The sequence below is a fragment of the Arachis ipaensis genome, chromosome B9, assembly GCF_059453495.1.
Source record: "Arachis ipaensis isolate K30076 ecotype BB chromosome B9, ASM5945349v1, whole genome shotgun sequence".
Taxonomy (NCBI): domain Eukaryota; kingdom Viridiplantae; phylum Streptophyta; class Magnoliopsida; order Fabales; family Fabaceae; genus Arachis; species Arachis ipaensis.
In genome coordinates this window covers 33,353,168-33,370,057 of record NC_142444.1, presented here as the reverse complement: position 1 = coordinate 33,370,057, position 16,890 = coordinate 33,353,168, and the positions used below count along the sequence as shown (strand labels likewise).

The window sequence follows — 16,890 nt, the reverse complement described above, 5'->3', positions numbered from 1 at the left end:
TGTTTAGCTCCATTACTCCTCTTGTGTTCCCTCTTTCGGAAGCATAGAATTAGTCGTTCTCTGCTACTATTTCAATGACATCTATAGCCTCCTCAATGGTTTTCTTCTTGTTCAAAGATCCTCCGGATGAATGGTCTACGGCCTTCTTTGACTCATAAGAGAGCCCTTCATAGAAAATGTGCAGCTGCACCCATTCGTTAAACATGTCAGGTGGACACCTCCTTGTTAGGTCTTTAAACCTCTCCCATGCTTCATATAGAGTCTCACCATCTTGTTGCCTGAAGGTTTGGACCTCAGCTCTCAGCCTATTGATTCTTTGAGGAGGGTAAAATCTTGCTAAGAATTTGTTCACCATGTCTTCCCAAGTTGTCAAGCTTTCCCTTGGGAAAGATTCCAACCACTTGGCTGCCTTATCCCTGAGTGAGAATGGAAATAAAAACAGTCTATAGGTGTCAGGATGAACGCCATTAGACTTCACTGTGTCACATATTCTCAGGAAGGTGGTTAAATATTGATTTGGGTCCTCTTGGACACTTCCTCCGAACGAACAGTTGTTCTGCACAAGGGTGATGAGCTGTGGCTTCAGTTCAAAATTGTTAGCATGGATGGTTGGCTTTTGAATGCTACTTCCACAGTTTCTTGGGTTTGGATTGATATAAGAGCCTAAAACTCTTCTATCCTCCCCAGTATGATTTGCTTGACCTCTTCCGCCATGGTTGTGAGCCTCTTCTTCATGATGGTTTTCCATGTTTTCTTCCATGTTTGGTTCAAAATATTCCTCAAAGTGTTCCTCCTCTTCTTCAGCACCAACTACACGTTTGTCTCTTGCCTCCCTCCTTAGTCTAAGGAAGGTTCTCTCAGGTTCAAAATCAAAGGAAGTTGAAGCCCCGCTTCTTCTCCCTGTCATACAACCAACAAGTACAAGCAAAGAGAATAGGTGCAGAAAGTATATCTGTCAGAATTACTGTTAGTGTGAATGATGCAATATATCAAACAGTTAGTGGATTAGTGAGATGAAATGTAAATAACAGAAAAAAAAATAGGGGGAAAGGAAGAAATTAACTAAAACAGGAAGTAAATAACTCAAACAGAAATTTAAATCAAACAAAAATGAAATGCTCAATCTAGTTATCCTCCAATCTAATCATTGTTGATGCACAATCAATCCCCGGCAACGGCACCATAAACTTGATGCACGGAAAACTTGTCTCATAACAAATTTCCTTCGGCAAGTGTACCGAATTTGTCGTCAAGTAAAAACTCACAATAGAGTGAGGTCGAATCCCACAAGGATTGATTGATCAAGCAACTTTAATTAGAGGAATGTTCTAGTTGAGCGAATCAGAAATTGAGTTGTGAATTACAGAAAGTTAAATGCAGGAAAGTAAATGACAGAAAGTAAATTGCAGAATCTTAAATGGGAATGGGGGAATTGCTCATAAATGTAAATGACAGAAATTAAAGAGAATGGGTAAGATCAGAAATGGGGAGTTCATTGGGCTTAGGAGATGTTGCATTCTCCGGATCAATCTCATTTACATCTCTTCCTCGATCAATGCACTCATTGATCTCCTTGGCAATCTTAAGTGATTGAATTACAATTTCTTGTAATTCAATCTCTCAAATCTTGATCAATAGCCAATTCCTTGGTCAATTGCTCATGAGAAGAGATGAAGTATGATCACTGATTATACCACATGCATTTTCCAAATCAAGCATTGAGAGGATTATAGTCACATATCCATCCAAACCCAATTTGGTCCAATATGAGAAAGCATTTCTAGCTTGATCTCTTCATTCCTCTTCCAAGGTTCAGAAGAGATCCAAGTATGAATAGTTTCTTTTCCAAGATAACTACCCAATTGGATGAAGATCGAAAGCTTTCAAGTAAAATCAAGAGAAAAGATACAAGAAGAATAATGAAAACTAGTATTGATCCATCAAATTACAACAGAGCTCCCTAACCCAATGAAAGGGGTTTAGTTGTTCATAGCTCTGGAAAATGAAAACAAAGATGGAGAATACATGATGAAAACTAGAAGAGCAAAGAAAGTAAAATACAGGAAGTAGTTCTATGCTATTTTCCAACTCCCAGCAACTCCCCAAAATAATTCAAAGCTACTCCTATATATACTACTCTTCTCATCTTCTAGTTGGCTCTTCAAGTATTGGGCCTTTGGATCTTGAGTTTGAAGAAGTTTTCTTCTTCATTTGGGCTTGGCTGTACTTGCAGAGAGAAAGTGTGAAGTGGGCAGAGATTTTAGCTCAAGACGTTAGGGTTGTTAACGTTTAGTGAAAATATGAGTTCGAGAACGTTAGTGACAATCAACTTTCTCACTAACGTTCCTAAGTAAAAGCCACGCTAACCTCAACGTTAGTGGCACAAGCGTTGCCATCAACGTTGCCTCTAGGTCCTTCGCACACGTTATTGGGACTTAACTTTCCCAATAACGTTGAAAAGCCCCCATTGCTCCTATGTTAGAGCCCACGTTAACTTAGTTAACCTGGCTCTTTAACGTGGGCTTGCCATCCTTCGAGAATGTTAGTGACATTTAACATTGTCACTAACGTTCCAATGTGCCCCTATGTCTCACGTTAGAATCCACGTTAACTAGGTTAACGTGGCTTATAACGTGGCCATGCTTAGCCATCCCCAACGTTAGTGACAATGTTGAGTGTCACTAACGTTGGCTCATCATTCCTCATCCACGTTAGCTACCACGTTAACTAAGTTAACGTGGGAGTTAACGTGGCTAATAGTGGCTTGTGTGGCTCCTTCTAACGTTAGTGACAATGTTGAGTGTCACTAACGTTAGCCATCACCTTCTTCTCTCACGTTAGCCTCCACGTTAACTAAGTTAACGTGGAAGTTAACGTGGCTCCTTGGGATTGTGTGGTTGCTTCCAACGTTAGTGACACTGTTGGGTGTCACTAACGTTGTCGACCACTCTTGCCTCTTCACCTTAGCTTCCACGTTAACCAAGTTAACGTGGGAGTTAACGTGGCATTGTGCACTTAGGCCAACGTTAGTGACAATGTTGAATGTCACTAACGTTTGCTTCCTTTCCCCCTTTTAACGTTAGAGGCCACGTTAACTAAGTTAACATGGACTCTAACGTGGCCACTTGTGAGCATTGGCCAACGTTAGTGATAATGTTAAGTGTCATTAACGTTGGCTCAAATTCCCTTCTTCACATTAGAGTTCACGTTAACTTAGTTAACGTGACTCTTGACGTGGGTAATGATGGCTTCGAGAGCGTCATTGGCAGTCACTTTTCTCATTAACTTTGCAAGTTACCTCCCATTCCTTGCTTCCTTTGGTCCTGAAATCAGGCAAGAGAGTGCATCAAAGTTCTAGTCCAAGTCATGGGTAATGCAGAATACAATTTGTCACTAAATTCATGCAAAATTCTCATGAAATCATATAAAATGCACAATGTATGCTTGAATCAAGGTGTAAGTGAATATCTACCCAAAACTAGCTTATTTCCTAAGAAAATGCATGAAACTATCCTAAAAACAGTAAAGAAAAGGTCAGTGAAACTGGCCAAAATGCCCTGGCATCAGTGACGTGGCAGAAATTGGCGGGTTAAGAAATTATTATAAGAGATACGTTGCAAGTACAGTTCTTAACCAACAAAAATCCGCTTATCAATTTAGAAGGGTTGTCACAAAATTAGAATTAAAATACTAGGAGTATGAATCCCAGGTCGTCTCCCAACGAGTTGCAGAAAGATGTGCTATTTTATTAATCAGATGTTTTCAAAAATGGTTTTGAGTTTGATAACAGGAAGTTAAATCAAAGAATTTATGTAATTTAAATAAAAATCTTGACCGGGAGTAGATTAGTCGGAAAGCCTATCCTTGTTGGAGTTCTCCCGAGATTAATTGATAATTAAAGGTTATTCTGCTTAGTTATCCTTTACCAGGTAGAGGAAAGTCAAGCAAGTTGGAAGTCTATTTCTATTCACAAGTTCTAATCCTCTCCCTTGGGAAGGATTAGTGTCAGTGACTAGAGGGCGATCCAACAATGAACCCAATTACAATTTTACTCTCGAGCATTCCAACTCAAGGTCCTCCTTTCAATCAACTCCCAATCAAGTTATGGAACTACTCGCTCATTATGAATGTAAACTTCACAAAATAAGAAGGGGAAATAAAGAAAGACATGATAAATAATAATCAAAAAGATCAATTAAAAATAAAAATAATTCTTGTATTAATAAATTCTAAAAATAATCCAATAGTAACTCTGAATAAATTAAGGATATGAAAGAGTAAGTGACAAGTGAGGAAAACAAACTAGAGTAATGAAGTCTTGGCGGAGGTAATAACTCTTCTCAATATCCCAATCCAAAAAGCAATGAAAACAAAATCCTAAGAACTATGAATGTAGAGAGAGAAAACCTAGAGGAGGAGTAAATTCAGATCTAAAAACTAAAATTATGCGGAATGAATCTCTCCTTGGTTTCTGCATGTTTCCTGGCTCTAATATGCTTTTCTGGGCCGAAAACTGGGTCAAAACATGGCCCAAAATCGTCCCAGCGAATTCTGCAGATTCTACAGATCGCGCACGTCACGCGATCGCGTCATCCACGCGTTCACGTCATCCAGCGTTTTGCCTTGCCACGCGTGCGCGTCGTCCATGCATTCGCGTCACTCGTGCAGCTTCCAATTCACGCGTTCGCGTCAGGCACGCGAGCGCATCACTCCGATTTCTCCATTTTGTGCGGTCGCGTGAGCCATGCGTCCGCATCGCTTCTCGCTGGTCATCTTCTTAATTTCTTGTGTTCCTTCCATTTTTGCAAGCCTCCTCTCCAATCTCCAAGTCATTCATGCCCTATAAAGCCTGAAACACTTAACACACGGATCACAGCATCGAATGGAATAAAGGAGAATTAAAATAAATAATTAAAACTTTCTAGGAAGCAAGTTCTCAACCATGGAGTAATCTTGGGAAGGAATTGTAAATACATGCTAATCATATGAATAAGTGGGTAAAGATTTGATAAAATCACACAATTAAACACAATATAAACCATAAAATAATGGTTTATCAACCTTCCCACACTTAAACATTAGCATGTCCTCATGCTTAGTTGAAGGAGATAAAATAAACGAGTAGGAACATGTAAAACTCATGCAATGCAATGCAACCTATACATATGAATGCAACTATATGATTCTTGTCCACTTGGTTAAAAGTAAATAAGCTCTTCAAGACAATCACAAATCAAATTCCACTAATTCAATTCTTATACAGTAACAACAGATAAAAATGCAAGAAGGTTGCTCATGAAAGCAGGAAACGTAGAATTCAAGCATTGAACCCTCACTAATGATGTATGTACACTCTAATCTTTCTAGTGTATAGGGTAATCACTCTATCCTTCTCTAATCATGCTCTCTAATTTTTTTGTTCTTCACCTAACCAATCAACAACATTTAATGTACCAATTCAAACATCATGAAGTCTTTTCAAGGTTGTAATGGGGCCAAGGTAAGGGTAAGGGTACATATATGGCTAAGTAAGCTTATAAATTGAATCTTTAATTAACCTAAGCTTTCACCTAACACATATATATATTCTATATAACTTAAATTTCACACCTAGCTACCCAAAATTTCCCTTTCACATTCCATATTCATGTATCAACTTTTATTTTAATTTTATCACATGTGCATTGATCTTTGAATTTTAACTTAGTATTGGGGTAATTTTGTCCCCTTATTTACTAAAATATTATAAATAATTTATATATATATATATATATATATATATATATATATATATATTCATTTTGTTTTTAACATGAAAATAAACATAGCTTATCAATGCACATGGATTTTTTTATTTTTTTATTTTTATAGTTTCACATGAGTAGGTACCCAAATTCCCATTATGTTATCATGACACATTCCCTTATTATCTTTTGTTCCCACAATCTTTCCATACTTAATTGACACACAATTCTATCTCAAGCTAACCAAAGATTCAATTGGGATATATAATTATTTTTCCGCTTAAGGCTAGTGATGTGGTAATGTACAGAACAAATGGGATTTAAAGGTTCAAAGTGGCTAACAAAGGTAACTTAAGGGCTAGGCTTAATTTGGATAAGTGAGCTAAACAAATAATGGCCTCAATCATATGCAAGCATATAAATATATTAAACATTGGAAATATAAGATGAAACAAAATATAGATTACAATCATAGAGAAGTAAACACACAAGAATAAAATATTGATGGTTAAATAATGTAACCATGTAACTGAGCTCAAATCTTACGGCTTGTGTGTTCTTAGCTTTTTAAACTATGTTCCAAATATAACTTCAAGCAAATTTAACATAAAAGTTTTGATTAAAATTAGTGAAATTTTGTTCTAAAAATAGGGTCTTAGAAGAAACTTATTATCTTTTTAATCAAGTAGGACATGCATGCAACTAACCTATTACTATGTAATCTATCACATTCTAAAACAAAAAAATTGAAAAACTAACTAAATATCCTATTTTATTGATGTTAAGGAAGAGAAATTTCCTCTGGAAGTCAGGTACTAACTGACCTCCCCACACTCAAGGCTTTGCACTGTCCTCGGTACCATCTGTCAGGAACAAAGGTGGGCTGGTAGCAGTATCTCCACAGTCGGGACCGTCATGGCTCCCTGTGCTGGTAAATGAAGTGGAGTCCGGGGTGTCTGGGTCTTTGTATTTTCCCATAAGTAGCTCCTTGAGGTATGTGAATCGGCGCTTGTTACGGCGCTCTCTTAGCTTTGCTTTGTGTTCCTGTCAATCTAACCTCTCAAGTATCTAATGGAGCAGTTGGTTTGTTGTAGGTGCTTGTGGTGTTGAAGGAGGAATGTCTTCAGCCCGTTTAGTAGGCTGGCTTGTAGTGGCTGCTGGAGGTCTGATATATTTTCCGTTAGGGACGTACTGATCATCCCGTGGGAGCATGGCTTTGGTGTCTCCAGCTCTGTAGGAGACTCTGGCTGCTGAGATAAGATCTGAGACCAAGGCGGGAAAAGGTAAGTTGCCTGCGATTTGTACGTGTCCCATGGCACTCCGGATGTGTCTTGGTAGGTTTAGAGGCTAGTCTGTAAGGATGCACCATAGTAGAACGGCCATGTCTGCAGTGAAGGAGGACTCATGAATGCTCAAAAATACGTAATGGGACATAATCTGTGCCCATACGCGGGCCTCCAAGGTAAGTGCAGAAGCCGATATTCCCTTAGGTCGGGAACGATGGTATCCATAAATCCATCTGCTGCCAGGTAGTGCGATAACTTTGAGAACAGCGTCCCAATCAAATTGGTACGTCTGGCGCTTGAGTGAGGCTTCTTGAAATGCGTCCAGGCTTTCTGGAGTAGGGGGAGATCTAGAGCTTGTTGAATGGCCTCTTCTGTAATGGGGACTTGCTTCTGACGGGCATAGACAGACTGCAGGGTTGGCAGGTGGAAATTAGAGTAGAACTCAACTACACAGGAAAGATTAACCTGCCGTGGCTGTCTCTGTAGGAATCCCCATTGTCTTCGTTCAATTTGTGGCTCAACAAATTCAGCAATACGGGTCGAAAGGATAAGAAGGTATTCGTTGTTGTAACTCCTTTCTGCCAGGATGGGGAACATCTGCTCACAGTAGCGGTTGGTAAATCGCGCAGTGTCCTTTGCTGGGAAGGCTTTCTCTTTTTCATCAACCTTTATAATCCTCTTAATTTTTTTTGTTGAGGGCTTATCTGCATTTGAAGATGGCTCTGCCACTAATGCTCATTTTGTTCCTCTCCTCGCTGGTGGTTTGGGAGTAGCTTTCTAATTTCCTTTCTTGGTGGCCATCCTGAAAAGGGAAAAAGAAAGTAGCTTGAATTCAAAGGGATAGAGCAAGGAAGAGAACGGGAAATGTGGTAATCAATGCACATTAAAAATGAATGATGTTAACACATGGTCATGACTACATGTGAAAAATCATCAATGGAAATATAACAAGTGCATATGATGACAATAAAATGCAAGGTGTTTATTGGCATGCCGGCAAAGGCACGAGTAGCATAGATCAAGCATTCAATGTCCAAGTTAGATTACCAAGCCTTTCAAACTAATAACCTGTTTGTAATAACAATTATATTTAAATAATATAATATAAAAAGGATTTTGTGAAAAGCAAGCATTTAGAGTAGTAGAATAAAAGATATCAAAAAACAGTGCATAATGCCATACGGGCATTTTCACAAACACATAGCCTGCATGGTAAATAAGCTATTGAAAATATTAAATTGAACATGCAAGCAACCCTATAAAATTAATATATAATTGCCAAACAATTCCTTAACAATCCACAAGCAAATCATAAGGAATAATAATGACCCTAATAAATTTCCAACACCAATTAAAAGAAAAAGAAAGAAAAAGAAAACATGGATAATGAAAGTGAAAAGAAAAAGAAAAGAAGAAGAAAACATAAAAATAAGAAGAAGAATAGAAAGGTAAGGAGGGAAGAAGAAAAGAAAAACCTTGATAATGGTGGTTAGAGAGAGAGAGAGAGAGTAGAAAGTGAGAAAGAAGGAAGAAGGAAGAAAGGGGAAGAAAGAAATAAGAAGCGAAAAGAAAAAGTAGGATTTGGGGAAGAGAAAGATAAGATATTTTGGCAGATGTGGATATGTTGTGCGGCGCTAGCGACGCGGATGCGTGGGGTACGCGTTCGCGTGAATGGCACTTATATGAATCGACGCGGAGGCGTTGGTCACGCGGACGCGTGACTCGTTCTGTGCTACTGGCGTGAGGGCAGCCTCGCGTTCGCACAACTCTCTATTCGAAACTCATTGCTGCCAAATTTCAGGGTGACGCGTTCGCGTGGTGGACGCGATCGCGTGATTGGCCAAGATTGGAATACAACGCGGACACGTGGGACACGCGTTCGCGTGTTAGGGCTTGTGCGTCTAGCACTATTCCAGCCCCATTCTATCGCAACTTGCTGCCATGCACCCCGTTTTACGCCGATTTTCAGGCCACGCGTTTGCGTGGGTGACGCGTTCGCGTAGGAGGCATTTTTCGCAAATGACGCAGACGCGTCAATGACGCGGTCGCGTGGGTCAATTTATGCCAAAGGCACGCCTCCAGCCACGCTCTCGCATGACTTTCTGTTAAGTTTGCTTTTGCTTCCCAGGGCCGATATGACGCGGACGCGTCGGTGACGCTGTCGTGTCGCATGCCGCTTTCCTCCTTTCGCTTTTTTTTATATGCAATTGTGCAAATGAAGATGCAAACTAAATGTGCTAATAATGAGAAGAGTTATTGAAAAAGAAAACTAAGAAGAAAGAAAGGAACGATCATACCATGGTTGGTTGTCTTCCACCCAGCACTTTACTTTAACGTCCTTAAGTTGGACGCTCCACTAGCTCAGTCTTCTGCTGTGGGTTGATCCTCCAAGAGGAAGATCTCTAACTCCTTGTTTTTTGTCGCCTTCTCACCATGATATAGCTTTAAGCGATGTCCATTAACTTTGATGAATTCATAGCTTGAAGGATGACTCAGGTGGAAAACTCCGTATGGCTCAGCCTTCTCTACTCTATATGGACCTTCCCATCTTGATCTCAACTTGCCTGGCATGAGCCTCAGTCTAGAGTTGTAAAGGAGGACTAAGTCCCCAGGTTGGAACTCTCTCCTCTTGATGTGCTTATCATGCACAACCTTCGTCTTTTCCTTGTATAGTCTTGAGTTCTCCTAAGCTTCTAGGCGAAGGCTTTCTAATTCTTGCAGTTGCAACTTCCTTTCAGCTCTAACTTTCTCAAATCCCATGTTGCACTCCTTCACTGCCCAAAAGGCTTTGTGCTCTACCTCAACTGGGAGGTGACAGGCTTTTCCATAAACTAAGCGGAAGGGACTCATCCCAATGGGTGTCTTGTATGCTGTTCTGTATGCCCAGAGTGCATCTTGTTGTCTAGTGCTCCAGTCTCTTCTATGAGGTTTGACTATCTTCTGTAATATACGCTTTATCTCTCTGTTAGACACCTCGGCTTGCCCATTAGTCTGGGGATGGTAGGTTGTTACCACTTTATGAATTATCCCATGCTTCTTCAGTAGTCCTGTTAGTCCCCTGTTACAAAAATGGGTGCCTTGATCACTCACGATTGCTCGTGGTGATCCAAAGCGACAAATGATATGGTTTCTAACAAAGGAAACAACAGTTTTAGCATCATCAGTGCGGGTAGGAATTGCTTCTACCCATTTAGAAACGTAATCTACAGCTAACAATATATAAAAATAACCATTAGAAATTGGAAATGGACCCATGAAGTCAATGCCCCAAACATCAAAAATCTCACAAAAAAGCATAATCTGTTGAGGCATCTCATCCCTCTTGGATATATTACTAAACCTTTGGCATGGGAATAAGATTTACAAAATTCAGCAGCGTCTTTAAAAAGAGTAGGCCACCAGAATCCACAGTCTAAAATTTTTCTAGCTGTTCTTTGAGGGCCAAAATGTCCTCTACTCTCAGATGAGTGGCAGGCCTCTAAAATGGACTGGAATTCTGATTGAGGCACACACCGTCTAATTACCTGGTCAGCGCCACATCTCCATAAATATGGGTCATCCCATATATAATATTTGGACTCACTTTTCAGCTTGTCTCTTTGATGCTTAGTAAAGTTTGGAGGAAAAGTGCGACTAACTAGATAATTAGCTACAGGTGCATACCAAGGGACTACTTCAGATACTGCTTGTAAGTTGTTGAATGGGAAATTATCATTTATACGAGTGGAGCTATCCTTAATGTGCTCAAGGCGACTCAAGTGGTCTGCCACTAGATTCTGGTTACCACTCCTGTCCTTGATTTCTAAATCAAATTCTTGTAGTAGCAGTATCCAACGTATAAGCCTTGGTTTGGACTCCTTTTTAGCTAATAAATACTTTAGAGCTGCGTGGTCTGAGTACACTACTACTTTAGCACCAAGTAAATAGGCTCAGAATTTATCCAGAGCAAAAACAATAGCAAGAAGCTCTTTCTCAGTAGTAGTGTAATTAGACTGAGCAGCGTCTAAAGTTTTAGACGTAAAAGCAATGACGAAAGGGTCCTTACCTTCGCACTGAGCCAACGCCGCTCCTACTGCATGATTGGAAGCATCGCACAAGATTTCAAATGGCTGGCTCCAATCTGGTCCTCTCACAATTGGAGCTTGAGTCAGGGCAGTCTTCAATTTATCAAACGCTTGTTTGCAATCCTCACTGAACTTGAACTCAATATCTTTCTGCAGTAGTATGGATAAGGGTAGTCCTACCTTACTAAAGTCCTTAATGAATCTCCGGTAAAAATCTGCATGGTCAAAGAACGAACGGACTTCCCTCACAGAGGAGGGGTAAGGTAAACTAGAAATAACATCCACCCTTGCTGGATCTACAGAAATGCCAGTATTAGACACAACATGTCCTAGTACAATCCCTTGTTTTACCATAAAGTGACATTTTTCAAAATTCAACACAAGGTTTGTACTGACACATCTATCTAATACTCTAGATAAACTATCTAAGCAAAGGCTAAATGAATCACCATAAACGCTAAAATCATCCATAAAAACCTCCATACAGTTCTCAATAAGGTCAGAGAAAAGACTCATCATGCACCTTTAGAAAGTAGCTAGTGCATTGCATAAGCCAAAGGGCATTCTTTTCTAAGCATAAGTTCCAAAAGGACATATAAAAGTAGTCTTTTCCTGATCTTCAGGCACTATATGAATTTGAAAATAGCCTGTATAACCATCTAAAAAGCAATAATGGGATTTACCTGACAGGCGATCAAGCATCTAATCAATGAATGGCAAGGGGTAATGATCCTTGCGAGTGGCTTGGTTGAGACGCCTATAGTCAATGCAAACTCTCCATGAATTCTGCACTCTAGTTGTTAGAAGCTCTCCATGCTCATTTCTTATTGTTGTGATTCCAGACTTCTTGGGCACCACTTGTACTGGACTGACCCATTCGCTATCTGAGATGGGGTAAATGATATCTGCTTCAAGTAGCCTGGTCACTTCTTTCTTGACAACTTCTAAGATGTTAGGATTCAGTCTTCTTTGAGGTTGACGGACAGGCTTTTCTCCCTCTTCTAGGAATATTCTGTGCTCACAAACTTGAGGGTTGATGCCCACTATATCCGCTAGGCTCCATCCAATTGCTTTCTTGTGTTTCCTCAGCACACTGAGTAGCTGTTCTTCTTGTTGAGAAGTGAGCTCCCTTGCAATGATAACTGGAAATTTCTGCTTGTCCTCAAGGTAAGCATACTTGAGGTGTGGAGGGAGGGGCTTTAATTCTAATTTCTGCTCATGGTCAGGCTCTGGATCATCCGGAGCTAGTGATAATGGTAAAGTGCTCTCATTGTCCTCCGAGAATGTCCCTACACTTGGACCTTGCCCTATGTACTTCTCTTCTAATTCCTCCTGGTGAACTTCAGCCACGGTTTCATCTATGATGTCACACTGGGAGATAGAATGATCATCCGGAGGGTGCTCCATAGCTCCATTTAAACTGAATTTCACTATTCTGCCATCTATTTCAAAAGAATAAGTTCCGGAAAATGCGTCCAGCTTGAACTTTGAAGTCTTCAGGAATGGTCTTCCAAGCAGGATTGATGATGGCCTTCCTGAGTCTTTAGGGGGCATTTCCAGGATATAGAAGTCAATGGGAAATGTGAGCCTCTTAATGCTCACTAATACATATTCATCAATTCCAACCACTGTAATAATGCTTTTGTCTGCTAACACAAAATGAGTTGCCGACCTTTTTAAGGGAGGGAGCCTCAAAGTATCATATATAGACAAAGGCATTATACTAACACACGCTCCTAAATCACATATGCAGTCAGAAAATATCACACCTCCAATAGTACAATTAACCATACATGGACCTGGATCACTACACTTCTCAGGTATACCTCCCATTAAAGCAGATATAGAACTACCTAAAGGAATAGTTTCTAATTCATTAATTTTGTCTTTATGTATACATAAATCTTTTAGAAACTTTGCGTATTTAGGTACCTGCTGAATAACATCAAAAAGGGGAACAGTTACCTCAACCTTTTTGAATATTTCTACCATTTTGGGATCAAGTTCCATCTGTTTTCTGGGCTTCCTTATAATTTGTGGAAATGGAATAGGAAGGGCGTTTTCTGCAGCGTCTGCATCCTTTGGTGCTTCTTTCTGTGGTTGAGCTTCTTTTTCTTCAACCATGTCTTGTATGTTCTCCTCCTCTTCAGCATCCTCTACTTCCACCACCTCTTCAGCTGAGGCGTGTTCTGGTGGGTTTGGCTCCTCCTGATTCCTTTCTTGCAGTGTGGTTCCGGACCTTAGGGTGATGGCATTGATGCCACCCTTTGGATTGGGTAAGGGTTGAGAAGGAATTCCACTAGAGCTTGCATGTTGAGTGTTTGAAGTATTGGATGATCCCATCTGAGAGATGAGAGCTTAGCGGATGTTAGACCGTTAAGTAAACTTTCCACGTTCTTTTGTCCTTGTGCAATGGACTGAAACACCTCGTCATTCGAAGAGGAATTAGAATAAGTGATCTGAGGAACTTGTTGTTGGTTGTGTTGTGGTCCTTGGGATTGTCTCAGGTGAGGTGCTCTGTAAGGCTGGTTCTGGTTCTGCTGCCTGTTGTTGTTATTATTCCACCTCTGATTTCCTTGATTGTCTCTGCCTCCTCTGTTATTGTTGTCCCTCCAACCCTAGTTAGAATTATCTCTCCAACCTTGGTTGGAATTGTCCTACCATCCATGGTTGTAGCTGCCACCTTGATTGTATCCTTGATTGGGGCGGTCATAGAAGTTATGAGTGGCTGCCACAGTGTTGTCTTCCTGCTGGAGCTGTGGACATTCATCAGTATAATGGCTATAATCAGCACAGATCTCGCATATTCTTTGTGGAACCAACTGTTGGCTTTGCTGTGGTGGAGAAGGCTGAGCTTGTTGTTGGCTCAACTGCATCTGCTTCAGTAAGTTGGTCATTTCACATATACTCTGAGTTAGAGCAGTAGTCTCTCTGCTAGAGGATACCTCTGCAACAGCTTTTGACCGGCTTTGTTTCTGCCTGTGATTCCGAGTAGATTCAGCTAAGTCGCTGATCAATTGCCATGCCTCATCAGTGGTCTTGTACTTTTTCATAGACCCATTGCTAGCACTTTCCAATGTGGTCTTATCTTGAGGCCTCATGCCCTGTGTGACGTAGCCGAGCAACACTATCTTGTCAATCATATGGTAGGAGCATGCTTCCAGTATTTATAGAGAGTCTCGGATTCGTCCTGAACAATCATGGAAATGTCTTTCCTCAGTTTATCAGTAACTTCAGTTGGAAAGAATTTTTCCAAAAATTTTCTTCTAAGCGTATCCCAGTCAGAAACAGTTGCTGCGGGTTGAGTGTAGTACCACTCTCTCGCCTTTTCCTCAAGAGAGAATGGGAAGGCTTTTAACAGAATAGAAGTTTCATCTGCACCATCACGCCTGATAGTAGAACAGGCTGCTTGGAAATCCCTAAGGTGCTTGATAGGCTCTTGAGCAGGTAAGCCATGAAACTTAGGCATCAAGTTGAGTAGTGCAGTCTTTATTTCAAAATTTGCAGCCACTGCTGGGTGATGCGCTTGAAACGGTTGCATTGTAAAATCAGGGGCTCCAGCTTCCTGGATAGTAACTCTCCTAGGTGCTGCCATGTCACGTGCACGTAAATCAACCGAATCAGTAGAAAGGGAGCTTGTTTCTTCCTTAAGTGACGTTTCAGATTCGCCCTCGGAGAGGACTAACCGACGCCGAGCTTGCCTTATACGTGAAATAGTTCTTTCAATCTCAGGATCAAATACTGACAAGCTTGGATCAAGAAGTGAACGCGTTATTTAATGAAAGAAACATGCAGCTCATAGTAGCAAAAATAAAATAAAATGCAAATAAATAAATTCCAATCAATAACTTAGCACTCTATTGCAACTCCCCGGCAACGGCGCCAAAAATTGACGTGGTGAAAATTGGCGGGTTAAGAAATTATTATAAGAGATACGTTGCAAGTACATTTCTAAACCAACAAAAATCTGCTTATCAATTTAGAAGGGTTGTCACAAAATTAGAATTAAAATACTAGGAGTATGAATCCCAGGTCGTCTCCAAACAAGTTGCAGAAAGATGTGCTATTTTATTAATCAGATGTTTTCAAAAATGGTTTTGAGTTTGATAACAGGAAGTTAAATCAGAGAATTTATGTAATTTAAATAAAAATCTTTACCGAGAGTAGATTAGTCAGAAAGCCTATCCTTGTTAGAGTTCTCCCAAGATTAATTGATAATTGAAGGTTATTCTGCTTAGTTATCCTTTACCAGGTAGAGGAAAGTCAAACAAGTTGGAAGTCTATTTCTATTCACAAGTTCTAATCCTCTCCCTTGGGAAGGATTAGTGTTAGTGACTAGAGGGCGATCCAACAATGAATCCAATTACAATTTTACTCTCGAGCATTCCAACTCAAGGTCCTCCTTTCAATCAACTCCCAATCAAGTTATGGAACTACTCGCTCATTATGAATGTAAACTTCACAAAATAAGAAGGGGAAATAAAGAAAGACATGATAAATAATAATCAAAAAGATCAATTAAAAATAAAAATAGTTCTTGTATTAATAAATTCTAAAAATAATCCAATAGTAACTCTGAATAAATTAAGGATATGAAAGAGTAAGTGACAAGTAAGGAAAACAAACTAGAGTAATGAAGTCTTGGCGGAGGTAATAACTCTTCTCAATATCCCAATCCAAAAAGCAATAAAAACAAAATCCTAAGAACTATGAATGTAGAGAGAGAAAACCTAGAGGAGGAGTAAATTCAGATCTAAAAACTAAAATTATGCAGAATGAATCTCTCCTTGGTTTCTGCATGTTCCCTGTCTCTAATATGCTTTTCTGGGCCAAAAACTGGGTCAAAATATGGCCGAAAATCGCCCCCAGCGAATTCTGCAGATTCTGCAGATGGCGCACGTCACGCGATTGTGTCATCCACGCGTTCGCGTCATCCAGCGTTTTGCCTTGCCACGCGTGCGCGTCGTCCATGCATTCGCATCACTCGTGCAGCTTCCAATTCACGCGTTCGCTTCAGGCACGCGAGTGCGTCACTCCGATTTCTCCATTTCATGCGGTCGCGTGAGCCATGCGTCCGCGTGACTTCTCGCTGGTCATCTCCTTAATTTCTTGTGTTCCTTCTATTTTTGCAAGCCTCCTCTCCAATCTCCAAGTCATTCATGCCCTATAAAGCCTGAAACACTTAACACACTGATCACGGCATCGAATGGAACAAAAGAGAATTAAAATACATAATTAAAAGTCTCTAGTAAGCAAGTTTTCAACCATGGAGTAATCTTAGGAAGGAATTGTAAATACATGCTAATCATATGAATAAGTGGGTAAAGATTTGATAAAACCACACAATTAAACACAATATAAACCATAAAATAATGGTTTATCATGGAGCTCTGCTATTCTTCATGAGTTAATGCAAGTACTATTGTTTCTCTTTCAATTCTCGCTTACTTATTCTCCAAGATATACTCTCGTACTTAATTTAGTTAAGTCAGAATGAAGGGGTGACCCGTGACAATCACCCACTATCTTCGTTACTCGCTTAGCCAAGATCCGCGTGCCTGACAACCACAAGCGGTCTACATGATGTTCAACATAGTCATTGGACGACAGCCGGAGTATAATCTCTTGGGTCTCTAATCCACGATTTGCATCGCCTCTCCTGACAACAGAGCATCCGAATCCCTGAGATTAGAACCTTCGTGGTATAGGCTAGAACCAATTGGCAGCATTCCTGAGATCCAGAAAGTCTAAACCTTGTCTGTGGTATTCCGAGTAGGATCTGGGAAGGGATGACTG

The 16,890-nt window shown here is 40.2% G+C and overlaps 1 non-coding gene across 1 annotated transcript; it reads left to right on the top strand.

Annotated features, from left to right (window-relative positions):
- Positions 1 to 203: 203 nt before the first annotated feature.
- On the top strand, positions 204 to 307 carry LOC148544232 (small nucleolar RNA R71). Its single transcript, XR_015901358.1, has one exon. It is a non-coding gene; the product is annotated as a small nucleolar RNA R71 (small nucleolar RNA).
- Positions 308 to 16,890: the final 16,583 nt, after the last annotated feature.